The sequence below is a fragment of the Eumetopias jubatus genome, unplaced genomic scaffold (assembly GCF_037043125.1).
Source record: "Eumetopias jubatus isolate StellerSeaLion01/CBP00866 unplaced genomic scaffold, mEumJub1_p1.0 scaffold_8, whole genome shotgun sequence".
Taxonomy (NCBI): domain Eukaryota; kingdom Metazoa; phylum Chordata; class Mammalia; order Carnivora; family Otariidae; genus Eumetopias; species Eumetopias jubatus.
In genome coordinates this window covers 60,066,516-60,085,002 of record NW_028274814.1, presented here as the reverse complement: position 1 = coordinate 60,085,002, position 18,487 = coordinate 60,066,516, and the positions used below count along the sequence as shown (strand labels likewise).

Here is an 18,487-nt window from a genome sequence, read left to right as displayed (position 1 = left end):
GCGGTGCACGTACCCCTTCGGATCCCTACATTTGTATCTTTGGGGTAAATACCCAGTAGTGCAATTACTGGGTCGTACGGTAGCTCTATTTTCAACTGTTTGAGGAACCTCCATACTGTTTTCCAGAGGGGTTGCACCAGCTTGCATTCCCACCAACAGTGTAGGAGGGTTCCCCTTTCTCCGCATCCCCGCCAACATCTGTCGTTTCCTGACTTGTTCATTTTAGCCATTCTGACTGGTGTGAGGTGGTATCTCATTGAGGTTTTGATTTGGATTTCCCTGATGCCGAGCGATGTTGAGTACTTTTTCATGTGTCTGTTGGCCATTTGGATGTCTTCTTTGGAAAAATGTCTGTTCATGTCTTCTGCCCATTTGTTGATTGGATTATTTGTTCTTTGGGTGTTGAGTTTGATAAGTTCTTTATAGATTTTGGATACTAGCCCTTTATCTGATATGTCATTTGCAAATATCTTCTCCCATTCTGTCGGTTGTCTTTTGGTTTTGTGGACTGTTTCTTTGGCTGTGCAAAAGCTTTTTATCTTGATAAAATCCCAATAGTTCATTTTTGCCCTGGCTTCCCTTGCCTTTGGCGATGTTTCTAGGAAGAAGTTGCTGCGGCTGAGGTCGAAGAGGTGGCTGCCTGTGTTCTCCTTTAGGATTTCGATGGACTCCTGTCTCACGTTTAGGTCTTTCAACCATTTGGAGTCTCTTTTTGTGTGTGGTGTAAGGAAATGGTCCAGTTTCATTCTTCTGCATGTGGCTGTCCAATTTTCCCAACACCATTTGTTGAAGAGACTGTCTTTTTTCCATTGGACATTCTTTCCTGCTTTGTCGAAGATGAGTTGACCATAGAGTTGAAGGTCCATTTCTGGGCTCTCTATTCTGTTCCATTGATCGATGTGTCTGTTTTTGTGCCAGTACCATACTGTCTTGATGATGACAGCTTTGTAATAAAGCTTTAACTCCGGAATTGTGATGCCGCCAGCTTTGCTTTTCTTTTTCAATATTCCTCTGGTTATTCGGGGTCTCTTCTGGTTCCATACAAATTTTAGGATTATTTGTTCCATTTCTTTGAAAAAAGTGGATGGTATTTTGATGGGGATTGCATTGAATGTGTAGATTGCTCTAGGTAGCATTGACATCTTCACAATGTTTGTTCTTCCAATCCATGAGCATGGAACATTTTTGCATTTCTTTGTGTCTTCCTCAATTTCTTTCCTGAGTATTTTATAGTTTTCTGAGTACAGATCCTTCGCCTCTTTGGTTAAGTTTATTCCTAGGTATCTTATGGTTTTGGGTGCAATTGTAAATGGGATTGACTCCTTGATTTGTCTCTCTTCTGTCTTGTTGTTGGTGTATAGGAATGCCACTGATTTCTGTGCCTTGATTTTATATCCTGCCACTTTACTGAATTCCTGTATGAGTTCTAGCAGTTTTGGGGTGGAGTCTTTTGGGTTTTCCACATACAGTATCATATCATCTGCAAAGAGTGAGAGTTTGACTTCCTCTTTGCCAATTTGGATGCCTTTGATTTCTTTTTGTTGTCTGATTGCTGTGGCTAGGACTTCTAATACTATGTTGAATAGCAGTGGTGAGAGTGGACATCCCTGCCGCGTTCCTGACCTTAGGGGAAAAGCTCTCAGCTTTTCCCCATTGAGAATGATATTCACTGTAGGTTTTTCATAGATGGCTTTTATGATATTGAGGTATGTAGCCTCTATCCCTATACTCTGAAGAGTTTTGATCAAGAAAGGATGCTGTACTTTGTCAAATGCTTTTTCTGCGTCTCTTGAGAGGATCATATGATTCTTGTTCTTTCTTTTGTTAATATATTGTATTACGTTGATTGATTTGCGGATGGTGAACCAGCCTTGCAGCCCAGGGATAAATCCCACTTGGTCGTGGTGAATAATCCTTTTAATGTACTGTTGGATCCTATTGGCTAGTATTTTGGCGAGAATTTTTGCATGCATGTTCATCAAGGATATTCGTCTGTAATTCTCCTTTTTGATGGGGTCTTTGTCTGGTTTGGGGATCAAGGTAATGGTGGCCTCATAAAATGAGTTTGCAAGTTTTCCTTCCATTTCTATTTTTTGGAACAGTTTCAGGAGAATAGGTATTAATTCTTCTTTAAATGTCTGATAGAATTCCCCTGGGAAGCCATCTTGCCCTGGGCTTTTGTTTGTTGGGAGATTTTTGATGACTGCTTCAATTTCCTTAGTGGTTATAGGTCTGTTCAGGTTTTCTATTTGTTCCTGGTTCAATTTTGGTAGTTGATACATCTCTAGGAATGCACCCATTTCTTCCAGGTTATCTAATTTGCTGGCATAGAGTTGCTCATAGTATGTTCTTATAATTGTTTGTATTTCTTTGGTGTTGGTTGTGATCTCTCCTCTTTCATTCATGATTTTGTTGATTTCGGTCATTTCTCTGTTCTTTTTGATAGTCTGGCCAGGCATTTATCAATCTTGTTAATTCTTTCAAAGAACCAGCTCCTAGTTTCCTTGATCTGTTCTACTGTTCTTTTGGTTTCTATTTCATTGATTTCTGCTCTAATCTTTATTATTTCTCTTCTCCTGCTGGGTTTAGGCTTTATTTGCTGTTCTTTCTCCAGCTCCTTTAGGTGTAGGGTTAGGTTGTATATTTGAGACCTTTCTTGTTTTTTGAGAAAGGCTTGTATTGCTATATACTTTCCTCTCAGGACTGTCTTTGCTGTATCCCAAAGATTTTGAACAGTTGTGTTTTCATTTTCATTGGTTTCCATGAATTTTTTTAATTCTTCTTTAATTTCCTGGTTGACCCATTCATTCTTTAGTAGGATGCTCTTTAGCCTCCATGTATTTGAGTTCTTTCCGACTTTCCTCCTGTGATTAAGTTCTAGTTTCAAAGCACTGTGGTCTGAAAATATGCAGGCAATGATCCCAATCTTTTGGTACCAGTTGAGACCTGATTTGTGACCTAGGATGTGATCAATTCTGGAGAATGTTCCACGGGCACTAGAGAAGAATGTGTATTCCATTGCTTTGGGATGGAATGTTCTGAATATGTCTGTGAAGTCCATTTGGTCCAGTGTGTCATTTAAAGTCTTTATTTTCTTGTTGATTTTTTGCTTAGATGATCTGTCCATTTCAGTCAGGGGGGTGTTAAAGTCCCCCACTATTACTGTATTGTTGTCAATGTGTTTCTTTGCTTTGGTTATTAATTGCCTTATATAATTGGCTGCTCTCATGTTAGGGGCATAGATATTTACAATTTTTAGATCTTCTTGGTGGATAGACCCTTTAAGTAGGATATAGTGTCCTTCTTCATCTCTTATTACAGTCTTTGTTTTAAAATCTAATTTGTCTGATGTAAGGTTTGCCACCCCAGCTTCTTTTGGTGTCCATTAGCATGGTAAATTGTTTTCCACCCCCTCACTTTCAATGTGGGGGTGTCTTTAGGTCTAAAATGAGTCTCTTGCAGACAGCATATTGATGGGTGTTGTTTTTTAATCCAATCTGATAGCCTGTGTCTTTTAATTGGGGCATTTAGCCTATTTACATTCAGGTTAACTATTGAAAGGTATGAATTTAGTGCCATTGTATTGCCTGTAGGTGACTGTTACTGTACATTGTCTGTGTTCCTTTCTGATCTATGCTGCTTTTAGGCTCTCTCTTTGCTTGGAGGACCCCTTTCAATATTTCTTGGAGGGCTGGTTTTGTGTTTGCAAATTCCTTTAGTTTTTGTTTGTCCTGGAAGCTTTTTATATCTCTCCTTCAATTTTCAGTGACAGCCTAGCTGGATATAGTATTCTTGGCTGCATATTTTTCTCGTTTAGTGCTCTGAAGATCTCATGCCAGTCCTTTCTGGCCTGCCAGGTCTCTGTGGATAGGTCTGTTGCCAGTCTCATGTTTCTACCATTGTAGGTTACAGATCTCTTCTCCCGAGCTGCTTTCAGGATTTTCTCTTTGTCTCTGAGACTCGTAAGTTTTACTATTAGACGTCGGGGTGTTGACCTATTATTATTGATTTTGAGAGGGGTTCTCTGTGCCTCCTGGATTTTGATGCCTGTTTCCTTCCTCACATTAGGGAAGTTCTCTGCTATTATTTGCTCCAATATACCTTCTGCCCCTCTCTTTCTTTCTTCTTCTTCTGGGATCCCAATTATTCTAATGTTTCGTCTTATCGTATCGCTTATCTCTCGAATTCTGCCCTCGTGATCCTGTAGTTGTTTCTCTCTCTTTTTCTCAGTCTCTTTATTTTCCATCATTTGGTCTTCTATATCGCTGATTCTCTCTTCTGCCTCATTTATCCTAGCAGTTAGTGCCCCCATTTTTTATTGCACTTCATTAATAGCCTTTTTGATTTCGACTTGGTTAGATTTTAGTTCTTTTATTTCTCCAGAAAGGGTTTCTCTAATAACCTCCACGCTTTTTTCAAGCCCAGCCAGAATCTTTAAAGTTATGATTCTGAACTCTAGGTCCGACATTGTACTAATGTCTGTATTAAGTAGGTCCCTGGCTGACGGTACTACCTCTTGTTCTTTTTGCTGAGGTGATTTTTTTCGTCTTGTCGTTTTGTCCAGAGGAGAGTAGATGAATAAGAGAACAAAATGCTAACAGGTTAACAATGTCCCCAGCAAATATACTGTATACAAATCAGAAAAGACCTGAAACCAGGGGAAAAGAAAGGGAAAGAAAGTAAAAAGAAAGAGGAAAAAAAAAAAAAAACAAAAAGAAAAAGATAAAAAAAACAGAACAATACAAAAAAAGCAGAATATGATCAAATATGATCAGACTAGTGCATAGATCAGTGCCACACACTAGATTTTGGGCATATTTTGGTCTGTTAGAAAAAAGTGCCTCCTAAAATTTTAAAGGAAGAAAGACATATATGTACAAAATAAGGGTTGATACAATGGAGGGATGGAAGATGACTGTAAAGATAAAAATTATAGAGGATTTTATAAAAGGAATTGGTAAGATAAGAAGTTGTTTGAAAAAAGAAAGAAGATTTAAAAGAAAAAAAAGAAAAAAAAAGGGAGAGAATGTGATCAGGCAGGAGACTAGAACCAAGCCACACACTAGTGATTTAGGGTATATTTTGATCTGTTAGAGGAAACTGCATCTTAATATTGTAAAGAGAGAACAACTTATATATATATATGCCAAAAAATAAGGGTAACTACTATGAAGGGATAAAAATATGACTCTAAAAATGAAAAATAAAAAATGTTTTTTTAAAAAAGGGATTGATAAGATGTTGGTTAAAAAAGGGAAAAAGAAAAATTTAAAAAAAACAGTTAAAAAAATTAACTTTGAAAAACTAATGAATCATAGTAAAAAAAAAGCCATGAATTCTATGTGCAGTATTCCCCTAGGGCTGGAGTTCTCCCGTTCTCCTTGATCGGTAAACTTGGTCTTGGCTTGCTGGCTGTTCGTGCTGATCTTCTGGGGGAGAAGCCTGTTGCCGTGGTTCCCAAATGTCTTTGCTGGAGGCGGAATTGTCCTGCCCTTGTCAGTCTGGGCTAAGCAAGCTGCTCGGCTTTGCTCTCAGGAGCTTTTGTTCCCTGCAAGCTCTCAGTACAGCTTTGGAGGACCAGGGCGAAAATGGTGGCCTCCCAAACTCCACCCGGAGGAGCTGAGAACTCGGGGCCCCGCTTCTCAGTGCGCCCCCAGAGAAAAGCAGTCACTCCCGTCTCCCCGGTCTCCAGCCGCACTCCATGGTCACCCGCCCTGTGACCGAGCGTTTCTATCTCTGGCACCCGACCCCGTGTGGAGTCTCCAAACCCAGCAGATCCCTGCGGTGCGCTCCCGCGCCGCTCCTCCCCGGGGATGAAGGGGAGTTTCCCCGGATCTGCCGCTTATTGGGTCCCTGCTGGAGGAGCAGTGGCCCGACTTGGCCGCGGATCACAGTTTATGGCAACCCCGAGCTGAGAGCCCGCGCCTCGGCTCTGTCTCTGCAGCCGCCTTCCCCGCTCCAATACCTGGGCGCTCTGCCGCACTCAGGCACCCCCGGTCTTTCTGTGACCCCAAGGGCCCTGAGACCACACTGTCCCGTGAGGGTTCCACCCCCTGCTTAGCCACTGGAGCGACGTCCCTCAGCGGAGCCGACTTCTAAAAGTTCCGATTTTGTGCTCCAGGGCTCTATCACTCGCCAGAAGCAGCCAACAGAGGCCCCCTCCCCCGCCATCTATCCTCCCGAATATCGCCTCGGATTCACTTTTCCGCACGTCCTACCTTCCAGAAAGTGGTCACTTTTCTGTTCAGAGTTGTTGCTACTCTCTTCTTCGATCTCCTGTTGAGTTCGTAGGTGTTCAGAATGGTTTGATCCCTATTCAGCTGAATTCCTGAGACCAGACGAAATCCAGGTCTCCTACTCCTCTGCCATCTTGCTCTGCCTTGTGTTGCTAATCTTAATGGGGTCTTTTTTTCCCCTTAATTATCTCTTAATAGCTGGATATTAATCATATATATGAAAGCTATTGTTTTCTACATATTACTTTTCCCCCCTCTGTAATTTTATTTTTATTTTTATTTTTTTAAAGATTTTATTTATTCATTTGAGAGAGAGAGAATGAGAGAGAGAGAGCACATGAGAGGAGGGAGGGTCAGAGGGAGAAGCAGACTCCCTGCTGAGCAGGGAACCCCCCATGCGGGACTCGATCCTGGGACTCCAGGATCATGACCTGAGCTGAAGGCAGTCGCTTAACCACCTGAGCCACCCAGGCGCCCACCCCCTCTGTAATTTTAAATTCTCATAGTGCTTCTGGGGTTTTCAACTGATTCTCTGATCTATATTTTATTACCTCCAATTAGACTAATTCTAAATTCTTGAAGTTCAGAAAATGGTCACCATTTCTTAAGATGACTTGTTACTTAAACTCCCCACAGAATGTTATTTTTTCCACTAATTAATACTTTTATCATTTTATTTTGGATTGCATATAACTTTTGGAAGTAGCTCTCTTATACAGTGTAATAGGCACTAGATTTGTAATTGGAAAACTTGGTTTGAAATTGTGGTTCTTCATCTGACAAACTGTGTATTCAGAAGCTAGTTAATTTTTTTTTTTAATTTTTTAGAGGTGGGGGATGGGCAGAGGGAGAGCAAGTGAGAGAATCTTAAGCAGACTCCATGCCCAGCGGGTAGCTTGATAGGGAGCTTGATCTCACTACCCTGAGATCACAACTTGAACCTAAATCAAGAGTTGGATGCTTAACCAACTGAGCTACCCAGGTGTCCCAGAAGCTAGTTAATTTCTGTTCCTGTACTTCACTTACTTTTTCTGTGACATGGAATTAATATCAGTAACTAAGATACTCTAGTTTTGTTTTGGAAATTAAATGAATTAATCTGTGTAAAAATAGATTTCTAGTTGGTAAAAACTTGAGATGTCTATATATCTGAAGACATAGACATCTATATATGTTTATATATCTATATATATTCGGAACAGACAAGAATGTTCATATGTTATACCAGGTCATAATTCCTTGGGGGCAGAAAAATTGTATTTGTGTCCTCACCTTTTATTAGAGTGCTCTGGCCAGAAAAGATGCTCATTAAAAACATTACATATATTATTTTTTTCTTTTTTCTAGTCTAATAAAATTCAGGGTATGCACTCAACAGTAGAACAATGTTTATTAAGTTGACTTGTTCATTAAAACTAAGAATAATGTTCCACTCATACAGACTGAGTAAATCTGAAGTTTAGTCCCCAAATGAGGAAGGACATGTGTTATATATATATATTTTTTCTTTTTTTTCCAAGATATTCTTAGGATGCTGGCATATGTTACAAATGCTCATATAGTCTTTTAATCTATGCTTTGACTTTAAGCAAGATTTTAAAATAAATATTTCTGATTACAGAACCATGATTTGTTTAGAGTTAATTAATAGGTATTTTAAAATACTAATAAACCATTTGATACCTAAATAGTTCTTCAGCTTCAGGGAAGTTTACAAATATCCACTTATTTTTCCCCCATTTATGAAATGTGAAGTATAAACAATGAAATCTTGACATATATATGGATGGTTTACAATACAAGTATGAATTAAAGATTCTATCCATATTGAATAATCAAAGGAATACATTCTTCTGGTAATATCTATTTTCTTGCATTTTCATCCTGTGTATAGTCTGACTGAATTATTTTCTAAATTATGGCAGTAAGTCATTTTTGTTAACATTTTTGTTAATAAAAGAAGCTATTTGGCAAAGGTTCTATAAAGAGTCCACAAAATTCACTTTAAAAATTATGCTTTCTTGAACACAATTTATCTGTTAGGATTTCTAACATTTCAACTTTTTAGTTCATCTTTGAGTTTCTCATTTGATGTTGTAAAATTCTGGATGAAGATAGAAGCCCTTACACTTATTTCTCTATGCATGCCAGTCACTGTTATCACACATATGTGGTATGTTCAATATAGTAAGAAACTGCTTTTAATTCTCTCACTGACTTAGGTAAAGCTAATAAATGTAATTGTACTTCTTGGAGAAAATGAAAGTTGTGACTTGGAAATTCAAGTACAACAAATTTTCAGAATCACAAAAAGATTAATTTTGTCATAAAATTAGTTCTTTTGAAAACATGGTCATTTTCTGTAGCCAGTTAAGTTCTCCTGGTGATTTTAACTTCATCAAATTTAGCAGAATTAACTTTCATTAATAAAAGGTTTATTTTCCTCATCATCTTATATTGTGTGAATGTAGATTTATGACATACTTTAAAGGATTAAAATAAACCTTAAGAACTAGTTGCAAACTTTTTTAAAAGGGGATATGATTAGGATAAAACTGAGAAGTGTAAGAAATTTTATTTTGCAAATTATAATTTGATTTATCAAAGGAGAGATTATAGAGTCAGAATTTGAGAGCTGGACCTTAAAAATCATTTCCCTGAGATGTTGAAGACTTAGGTAAAACAATGCCCGTAGTAAGGAGGGACTAGAGGCTGTCTTAAAACACAAGCTCCTAACTTGCAGCTTAGCCATAATCTTTTCCCCTGGGCTGCTCTAGATGTAAGTAGATTGAACATCATTAATAGGTAACTTTTTCATTTACTATGAATAAGTTTTATCATTTACTTAGTATGCAATCAAAGGTAGACTATAGACGATGACAAGTGTAGTTAACTTAAGAATGAAGCTAAGTGTTCAAATGTTTTCATACTTTACTCAGTTTTAGCTGAGTTTTAGCTCTTATTTCTACTCTGATTAGTTAATATCAAGAAATATATACAACTATGTAAAAAGCTTCCCTGAAAAATGTGTACTAAAATATTTTGCAGAAATCATCTACTATGTAAGAACCCAAACCACATTGTAGCAACATTATGGTGCTACTTCTCATTTGGCGTCTGCCTCTAGGTAAAATGCAAGAGCAGTACATTCCCTGAATTTCTTTCCAGGTTGATAGATTATAATGTGTTCCATGGTCAAGAGCACTCTTTTAAGGTATGGTCCCATGTGAATGGGTTCTATTCTAATGGGTTATGTGGATTTTTTTACTCAATAGGAGTCATGATTTTTACCACCAGAGTGATTCGTTCATGTCCTTCTCATCCTCATGAACTGACAACCAGTGGACATCACCCCTTATCACAAGAAGAGATGATGGTGTAATGAGTAAAAAAATGAAAGTATAAGTTCGGTTGTTCTTATCTTCCTAATAGACACACTTTACCTGAAATTCTTTCTATAAGACAGAAATTCCATTGCAAAGTAATTACATGGGGAGCAGCAAAATAGGCCCCTGTATTTTCCCCAGGATTCCAAAAATTATAATCATATTAAGAAAGAGAATGTTCAGAAATTATTTTTCAAAAGAACCAAGTTTTATGATTAGTACTAATTCTGATGCTTATTATCATCATAAATGGGTTGAGTACTATTAGTTAACTGTTTTTAATTGTTGTACAAAGAACCATCTTTTATATCAAGTTATTTGTGAGGATGGAGTAATCATTACTCAACCTGACTTTGTCCAGTTTGGACATTCACTTAGCATTAAAACATACTTATGAGCACTTTCCTGTGCAGTCAATATTTAATTGCTATTAGGCTATATTGAGATAAATCAGCATTTGGTGCCCTTAGAGAACTTTAGAGGAAAGAGGTCGTAAGTTTGGTGTTCTCCATTTCTGCACCTATTAGTTTTGGGACCTCAGATAAGTTAATTAATTTTTGTTTGTTAGCCATGGCTCCTTCATTTGTAGGTGGGATAAAGCAGCTACATATCTCATGTAGTTGTTTGAATATTAAATGAGATAATTTGTTTTATATGCATCACAGTTTTGGGAGAAAGTTCTCAAGAGATAAAATTTATGATTTTAAGTTACTTCAAATTATTCTAAAGGAGATAAATAGTAAGATATCAAACAGTGGGAATTATTACTGGGAACACCATTGTCTTTGAGAGAAGTATGGGACTAGAGTTTCTAAAATGAAAAAGAACACTTAAAGAACACTCGTTGGTCAAAATGTGATCTGAGGAAAATTCATATTCTAACTAACCAACTGGCAATACAGAAAGTAGGAGAGTACAAAAACCTTGGATTTATAAGCTCTTATTATATGCCGATGTCCTGGCAAAAAAATGTATTATGGGAAATTGAAATTTTAGGTATTTAAAAAGATGAATTATTGAATTTCTAAGGTGTTTTTCTGAAGATGTCCGATTGCAAGACTCTTGTCTACTTAAAGTCCACTTTAAGCTGTACATGGTAGGTCATCGTCAGCTCATCAGGCGTTTTGTGAATGACTCACAGATGTACATCTGTTGGATGATTTATTTTTTAAAGAGGGTGGGTTCTTTTTAAATGTTTTTATGACAAAGTAAATAACATTACAGGGGAAAATAGGTGGATATTTTCTTAATGCCTCTTGTTTCAGGTTAAGTCAATTTAATGTTGCTATCGTCTGACACTGATTTGGCTTAAATTTATTGTGGTTGTAATACTAAAAGTTTTATTTCTCAAAAATAACCTTCCAAATTCCATAAAATGTGAAAGCTGTAGCTTGATGATAGGGACATTTATAAAATATTAAAATGTAATCTGTACCTGTGACAACATACTGAAATTTCAGTTATTAAAATAGATGTTTAACAATTATATCTTAAAGTAGAGGAATGAAACACTTACTTTTAAAATGAGAAGAAAAATATTAGAAATGCTCGCTTGAAACAATGTATGCAAAGGGTTAAATTTGGAAATAACTTGTTTATGATCTTAAAAGTTCCTGATATTCTCTTTGAGAATTTTCCAGCAGTGTTCCCCAGCATATCTTATATTTCCTTAGCCTGTGTGAGTCTCCTTTTTATATTTGCAATGGAAACAACATGAGCTCAAAAGCACACTTTTTCAGGTTCATTCCATTTTCCATAATACTGCTTCACAGTGTCAAAGAGACTCATTAAATGAAAAATTGTTTTCTGGAGTTTCTATTATAGGTTGTACTCTGTTCTCCTCTGAAGATGTATTTATATTTGTATATCTGTTTGTAGACATTTTTATATTTCCTACCAATTTAATTATTGTTAAGTTATCATCATTGTTTTTTGTTCATTTGCTTATTTATTTTGGTTCTACCTTTTCTTACCGTATTTACTTTAGAGGGCTTGGATCTGAAACAACTTGAATTTTAGCCTCTTCTGTGTGTGTGTGTATAATTAGATTTGTTACAAATTTTTTTGACTTCTTTTAAAGCTGTAGGACTTAACTAGGGGTGCCTGGCTGGCTCAGTCAGAAGAGCATGCTACTCTTGATCTTGGGGTCATGAGTTCAAGCCCCACGTTGGATGTAGAGATTACTTAAATAAATAAATAATTAATCAATTAACTTTAAAAAAAGCTGTTGTACTTAACTTATTGGTAAGCATTTAATAGATGTTTAGTGAATGCTAAAGTAAATTGTGTCTTAATTTACATACATTATGAAACCTTCTGGAAACCTACTTATAATAATATAGCAAAATCACATTGGGGTGTTCTTATGTAGAGAATATCGGATATATAACAAACGATATCTTAAACTTTTCAGATAATTGATAAAGAATGTAGATTTATTTAACACCTATCATGTGCTAGTCATTAACACATATTTAAACATTATAACAGTTAATGTAAAATAAAGAGATTTATAATAATAATTTACTATCAAACATTGGATTGATTGGATAAATTCAATCATTTAATAAGATTACCCCTGACAGGATTTTAGAGGAATATTTTGGAACTGCCTTCTCTTTTCCTGACATTCTAAAATCTTGCAGAAATGCTGATTTGCAATGTAGAATTCAAATGAAAGAAAACTTTTGCGGCCTAGAGAGATACATTTAAAAATATTTATTCCATTCAACCATCAAACACAGCACTTAGTGCCGATGAGATTATATCAAATTTAATTTTACTAACAATTATTTGAAAACCTTTAGGTCTCTTAAAAGTAAGTACCATCTTGGGATGTTTGTTCAGCTATAAATTCTGGATTGTCATTTTATTCTGTATTATGGTGTCACAAGTGAAAGAAGATCTGGCTTTAAGTAACAAATGGGCCACTAATTAGCTGTATGACTTTAAACTCCTGTTGCCCAAGTTTAAACACTGGGAAACAAGGATATACCATTCCACTCTTTTTTATGCTGCTTATGATCCATGAGCTAATCTATGTGAACAAAACTCCTTATGAGCCTGGAGTTCCATTAATTCAAAGTATCATTATTAGAATAATCATTATTATATTTGGCAAATTTTCTGTCTAGTTCCTAGTCTGTTTCAGTTTGTTTAGCAGGCATGATTGTGCAAGAAATAATTTGTTTTTGAATGGCCATAGGAATGTTTATAGAAACATGTTGAGATTGTAAACTAAATTCCAAACCATTTAACATTTTCCTATATGCTCATTGTGTTTATTCGACATATGTATTCTTACAAATACATATATCAAATGTCTGTGAAAATAAAACCAGAGACAAGGAAGATTCTGATGTAAGCATCTTTCCTTTATAGTATAGTTGGCCTCAAAAACTCCTGTTCTCTTTCTTACCTGCTCTGGTGACCTTCTGGATTGGAGTTTCAGAGAAACAACCAGAGGTAGTAGCTGTACAAGACAGCAGCTGGGACCATACGGATCTCAGCATCCTGCCTTATGGCCATTATCTTTGTTTCTATCTTTATGCTGCCACAATGTCTCCTTCTTGTGCTCTCCCTGCATCCTCTCCTTGCCGCCTCCTCCTCTTTCTGACTTCAGCTCCCCTTGCCCCTTGTAACTCATCCCCCCTTCTTCATTTTTCTCTATTGATAGAAGATGAAACAAGATACCCCAATGAGGAAATCTTGTAAAAACTATTTTTTAAAGTGTGTGCAGCCATGCAGCTACCATTCCCTGATTCCCATAACCACTGTTAACAATATAAAAAATTATTTCTTGTATACTTTATCAATTAGACTGTATTAGATTGTAGGTCCCACAAGGGCTGAAAAATATAGGTACTTAAAATAAATGCAACAATTTTCTTATTTTTCTGTGTAGGAATGGGTTGTTGCTGTAATAAAAAAAAATAATTTGAAGCTAACGACAAGGAAGAATAGTGAGTAATATCCTTCCCCCTTCCCCAACTGCTGAAAAAGAAAATCATGTCAGCATCAAGTCATTTTTGCCACATCCCTTGTTAACAGCTTTTTCAGGGTGGGTCATAATTCTGCGTTTTGTTAGTGTCTTAACTCCATAGTGACATGCTTAAATCTTATTCCACATTGATTTTGTCATATATGTACATTTATTTTTAGGATACCCTGTGAATGATGGATCCCATTATTAAGTTATTATCAACTTTGTCAAAAAATGTATAAGCTTTCAATGAAGAATACATTTATTAATATGAGAAGGTTAATAATTGCTTTTGCTGTTTGGAATATGTGTAAGGTGTCTCATTGTGTATGTCTAAAAAAGTAAACTTACTGTCTGTCTGTCGCCAGAAAAAAAAAAAAGTGGGACCTAATCAAACTGCTATGGGGTCAACCCTTGTGGTTTTAAAGGCCCTTAATGTTGTCCAGCTGCAAAATAAAAGGAATTGGGAGGGGAAGTTGGAAGGAGTGGAGGGGGTTGGGGGGGAATGTGTGGAAAAGAACAGGGAGTCTGGCTTTTATTTTTTTTTTTTTAAGTGAGTTCAGTGCCAGCCTGGACATTGGCTGTGCAGACTATTGAGCCATTGTCTGCTCCATTTCCAGAATAGCCCCCAGTTAATCACTTCGGCTTTGAAGGGAATTTCCTCGTGGAATTCTCCACAGAAAATCTAATCAACTGACCTGCCCTCTCAACAATGGAAGGCTTTTTTTTCTCTCTTTCCCTTATTGGGGCGGGCTCTGTAATGTAGCCTTTTGTGCAGAATGAACCCTCCCAGTAGGAGTGGAGAGCGTGTGTGAGTGACTGAGTGTGTGTGTATGTGTGTGTGTGTGTGTGTGTGTGTGTGTGTGTGTGAAGAATGCACACTATCTCGTGTTGGTGAGTGTGTGCTTACTCCCTGACCAGATGCTGCGGTGCACGGGGCAGCCACCATCTCTGCATGCGTGTCTGTGTAAGTGTCTTTCTCTGTGTGTGTATGTGCCTCTGTCATTTCATGTCAAAGGTACATTACCTGATTACCTTCCTCGCCTGCCAGATTTTTATCTAGATAATTGGAACTGCTATGGAGGCTGTGCCTTGCCAGCCAGCTTAGGATCTGTAAAGCCTTAGTTTGTCCACCTTGTTATCTGTGGCTGCCTGGGCAGAGGAAATTAAAGAGATCCACAGCCAGGGGAGCGCTTCCTACCCCTGCCCTCCCCAGCAATCCCAAACAGGACAGTTTGTTAGTACCATCTTTTTGTTTCCATTTTTTGGTTTGGTTTGGGTTTTTGTTCCCTCGTGTGCATGTTATTTTGGCATGTGGATACCTGTTCCCCTCCACCTCGCACATCGTGTTTTATGGAGTTTGGAGCTGAGGAAACTTTGGTCGGGTTGCCAGGACGTTCGCACCACTTTGTGGAAAGCACGAGCTAACAGTGAGACCGACAGAGTGAGTGACAAGTTGTTTACAGGTTTCCTTGAAGGGGCCTCTGCTATATTTCAATCTGTCAAAGTTGCTTTTCTTCCCTCAGAACAATGCTTGATTGTTGTGTGTATGTGAGTGTGTGTGTGTGTGTGTGTTTCCGTGTGCACACGGAGAGAGCCTAGAAAGGGGTGAGAAGGAATAGCAATTCTTTGTGTAAAAATGATATTACCAACATTTAATTTTTTTGCTTAATTAGTTAATAAATACAGTTTAGTCCTGGTTCTCTTAGTATACAGATTTCTCTTTTAATCAGCAGTAAATGCATTTTAAAAAATCATACTGTTTTGTGTGTGTATGTGTGTGTCTGTGTGTGTGTGCGCGCGCGCGCGCGCGTGTGTGACTTTTATTATTTAGAGGAGAGAGAGTATGGGAGACGTGTTAAATGAGTTGACTTCTCACATTCGGTGATGTCTAGAAGAGAGAATTAAAAGGAAAGGACAGGCACCCTGAGGTTGTCTAGTGCCTTGCAGCCGGAGCGTGCGGCTCCGCGGAGGGGGGAGCAGCCAGCCCCCGCTGCTGGAAGTGCGCTACCCCTTTAAGAGACTGGTCAAGGAGTCCTAGGAGAGGGAGAAGGGGGGGGAGAGGGGGAGAGAGAGAGAGAGAGAGAGAGAGAGAGAGAGACTGAGAGAGAGGGAGAGAGGGAGGGAGGGAGAAAGGGAGTGAGAGAGAGAGAAGAGAAGAGAAGAGAGAAAATCAATTGGTTTAGAAGGTTTGGACTCACTTGACAGGTTCAGTTGGAGACGATCATAGGTGGTTGCTGTGACAAAGGGAAATTGTGCTTTTCCAGCATGCTTACTGACCCTGATTTACCTCAGGAGTTTGAAAGGTGAGTACAGTTTTACCCCCTAATATATTGAAGTACAACTCTCATTTTACAGTCATCTCTGAATCAATTGGAAGATGCTTCCCTAAAACGTGTTTGTTAGAAAAGCTTTTAGCTAGTGCTTCTGCAATCTTGTTAGCTGATTTTTGTTGTGATTGCCCGGACCAAATTGAACTGATTGGCAAAGTCTCCGAGATTTCTGCTAATGTTTTTAGGTTATGTCCTATCACAGGAAATTAAATGAACATTAAGCATCTCTCTCCCTTCCACTCGCTGGTTTTCTCTTCTCATTCACTCTCTTACTTTCTTCCTTCATTGATATTTTTCTCCCCTCTTCACCTTTTTAAATGCTTTTGTACAGAGTGTTACCGTTTTCATTATCTCTGTCTTGTAATTTCTGGGGTGACAGAATGTTTCAGTGGTGGTTAAAACGGAGGCTACAAGTTCCTATTTGATCCTTCCGTAAAACTTTGGAGGCTGCTTAGTAAAGCACATGACCTTTTGTTGATAGAAGAGAGTAGATTTAAAAAAAAGAAAAGAAAATTTAACATCACAGCAATGTATCAGTATATTACTCTTGAAATGTCAAGAAAGGGGGAATGGGGATGCTCCCTTTCTAAGTTTTAGTAGCTACTTTTTGTGCTAGTTGTCTTAAACTAATTTTGATTTACTTGTATTTTCCCCTTTTGCCATGATGGGAATAAGTGTATTTGTAATTAAGTAGTTCCTATTTAAAGAAATATGTGCAATATCCTTCCATTTGATGTTGTTGCAAGTAAAACAGGGCTTTGAAAGAATTTTAGCCCTCTTCGTGTTCCTATAAGTACACATTGCAGTTTTTAAATTTGAGTTCTTATCCCAGCATAAGTTCATTTTTTGGAACTAAAAATAGAATTTTGTTTGCCATTAAAAAGAATTCAAACTTTGTATTCTGTGTGGTGAATTAAAAAAAAAAAGCTAAAAAAAGCCAGGATGCATGATACCCAGGCTTTTTTTCATTTTCATGAAAGCTACCTTCTGTATAAACATTTGTTGTATCTGACTATGCAATGCAAGCTAGGTGCTAGACCAGCTGGTTAAAAATATGCTAAGTCAAGCTGTTCATCGCTCAAACGACTGAATTTGATATGAAAAGACGAAAAAAGAAAGGACAAAGATTAAAACATTCTAGAAGTGAAGCAATGGAAGAGAAGAAGGGTATTGAGAATAAAATAATGCTTGAATGTGGTCACATACTAGAGAAGCTAGCATCAGATCAAGGAAGAAAGTAAAATAGCCAACATATATACTTTAATTCTGTCTTCTTTCATTTCTTCTCTTCCTCTTCCTCTCTGTCTCTGTCTCTCTCTTTTTAATTAGGGTGCATCTTCACAAGATAATTCCAGTGAATGACTGAGCTTTCTTAACAGTCTTGAATTAATTTTTTCAAAATTCTATATATTAGCTCTTTGAAATAGTTAGCTTTTGTTTGGAAATATAGCTTATTTCATATGTAGATATTGAAGTTATTTATATCGGGACACACTAATTCTTAATGTTGCTGTTTGTTAATATACCACAGTAAGTTTTCTAGCGTGTACAGAGTAGCACATGATTATCTTCAACTCTATACTTTTTAGAAAATAAAACTCTGAGTCTGATTTGTAAGCCTGTTAACAGACTGTTCTTATAAAAAGGTAGTTACATATTAACAGGCTGTAACCTATTTCTCTATATAGGCAAGCTTTCCTGCTGTGAACTTTATTTGTATTTTTTCAATTATCTCTTTTAAACTAAACTTTTCCCCTTACTATTCTGATGTTCAAATCTCTTAACATTTTGTTTCCTCCTGGTGAGCAATTCTTTTTTTTTTTTTTTTTTTTTTTTTTGTCACCCAAAGGCATGCTTTTCTTGCTGGCTAATTAAATAAGCAAGTGATAATCAATAGAGTTATTAATATAGACAGCATATTTGGAAATATTAGTAGCTAAAATATTTTTTAAATGTCATACAATGTAAAATTTCTTAATAATTTCCCCTGTGGTTGTAATTGGTAATACAAACAAAAATCTCGTAATTCATTACTATTTGTTTACATTGAATTTGTACGAGTGAGTGTATCTGTAAGTCACCCACATAGAGTATATCTTGCAGACTAAATATTGAATATTTATATTATACAAAGGAGGTATGTATGCTATAACTGCACTATCATATATGGTCAGCTTTTTTTTTGTCTTTTCAACTATTGCAACTTTCATTGAATAAGTAGGTCATTTCCACTGAGTGTTAATTTTTATTCTGTTTGCTCACCTGCCATAGATGAGTTGTTCACTCAAACTTAGTCATAAATCTGAAAAGAAGACTTCTACATCTCTTTATGAAATAAAGAAGTTTGCTCTAGAGGATATAAATAAATGGCTTGGGGTTCATGTATTTTGGAAGTTTTATGTGATCTTTTTTTCTAACTTCATTGGTGGAGTCTTGTCCGTCTTCTTTTATTCTTTCCAACCTGTAGACGATTTGGAACTTTTAAGAAATATTCAAAACTTAAATATCAGGATCAAAATTTGGATTTAGATTTGTTATGTCCATATTATC

At 37.0% G+C, this 18,487-nt stretch overlaps 1 protein-coding gene across 1 annotated transcript in view; it reads left to right on the top strand.

Moving 5' to 3' along the window:
- SOX5 (SRY-box transcription factor 5) overlaps nucleotides 1-18,487 on the top strand; it is a 1,012,050-nt gene that overhangs the window by 594,544 nt on the left and 399,019 nt on the right. The window lies entirely within an intron of this gene.